The following is a 1,776-nucleotide window of genomic DNA, read 5'->3' on the forward strand; positions in this document are numbered from 1 at the left end:
CTGCGGCTGAAACCTGAGAAACCCCTCGTTTTGGCCAGCCTCGGCACACCAAAATCCGTCGGTCGCAGGTTTCAGGTGTCCGTGGTGCGCATCCTACTCCTTGTCACAGCTTTGCTGTGGCTGTCCTCCCCCGCAGCTGTGCAAGACCCTGCCCCGCACCCAGCAAGGCTCCTTGGGACAGCGGCTTCGTCCTGCAGGCTCCTGGGGGGAGAAATGGAAAATCGGGCTCAGAAAAGGGGTGATGCTGGCTAGCAGCCCTGCATCGGGAAGGAGAGGCAGCCCCGGGCTCAGCAGCAGTTATGGCTAAGGAGAAAAGGAGCAGGGCTGACCATGGGCTCGGAGACTTACCGAAAACTGGCCTCGCCTCGAGCAGGGCTGACCATGGGCTCGGAGGAAGCACTTACCGAAAACTGGCCTCATCAACAACCCTTTAAACGAAGCGTTTGCAGCAATCCTGCCTCTGCCCCAGCCCAGCCGGCACGGAGGGGCAGCTGCTGGCAGAAGGAAAAGGGAAGCGGCAGCTGAGCCAGAAAATAGCTCCTAATGTTTCTGGAAATAACAAAGGACATTAATAGCTAAACGAATAAAGATGCTCTGCTACTTTCGCGCTGCCTCAAAGCTGCATGTGCCTGCACCCCGCTCATCCATCCCCCTAACAAGATTAACCAGGCTCTCCTCAAACGCTGTCTGGCAGCAGCCAGCCTGGGTTTCGTTGCTGCTCCAATTCAGGGGGCTCAGCCAAGGTATTTTCATAGACCCTGGCACGGTCCTGCCGAAAGCAACGCTTTCATGTAATCAGCTGCGAAGGGAATGGGGCGGGGGGCAAGGAGGAAATTCAGGGGCAAAAATTAGATCAGTCCTGGCAGACAGGTCCTTGCCTGCCCGGGCTGCCTCACGCGGGCAGCTGGGTCCTGCCAGGAGCCCCTCGCCAGCAGCCGGCCTCGGGGGAGCACAAGCAGCACCTTTCCCATCCCCGGCACACAGTGCTCGCTGCCAGACCCCCGGGACCCCCTGCCCGGTGCAGCCCTCTCTCCCGGGCTGCTCCCGCATCCCCTGCTTCCCTCCTGCCCACTGAATCATCTCACCACCCGCTGCAGTCCAACTTTAATTTCCTGGGCTATTTCCATATATTATCTCCCACTCTTTCACAGCACAGGACTTGCCACCCTGTTTATTTCTCTCTGTGCCAGCCGTTATTCCACCCTGAAGCCTTCACGTACCTGATACAGTAAGACCAAAACCCACCCAGCAGATTTTGGAAGTCCCCAGGGTAACCCAACGGAAAGCTGCACCCAGCCACAGTTTTGTAACACATCTCAGCAGCCCCCCAAAAGCTCCACAGTCTGAATTTGCATTAACTGGGTTTTTAGATCAACTTCCATGCACCCTACCTGCTTCACCCCACGTGTTTGCAAGGCACCCCACCTCAAAGGATGCACTCGGAGATGGAAGAGGTGTTTCAGAATAAAGTCCCTCTTAGCAAACGTTTGCTGCTGAATCCAAAGCCGTGCAACCGCCTCCCCCCACAGCCAGCCCCACGACGCTCTTTGTTCTGCTCGGGGAGGGATTTTGCCAGCTGAGCATCAGCAGGTAAAAATCCCCTGTAAATAAATTACCATGTGCAGAAGCCTCCTCCTGAGATACATCCTCAGCCCCGCATGCGTCCCCGAACCAAGGGCCACTTTTCCAAATGAAGCACCTGCAGCAAAGAATTAAGTTGTGCCTCCCAGCAGCATTTAAAGGCAGCTGCCTTCCCGCAGGCTGGGCAGGCTCTTG

This window comes from Aptenodytes forsteri, unplaced genomic scaffold (assembly GCF_000699145.1).
Source record: "Aptenodytes forsteri isolate BGI_AS27 unplaced genomic scaffold, ASM69914v1 Scaffold298, whole genome shotgun sequence".
Lineage (NCBI taxonomy): Eukaryota > Metazoa > Chordata > Aves > Sphenisciformes > Spheniscidae > Aptenodytes > Aptenodytes forsteri.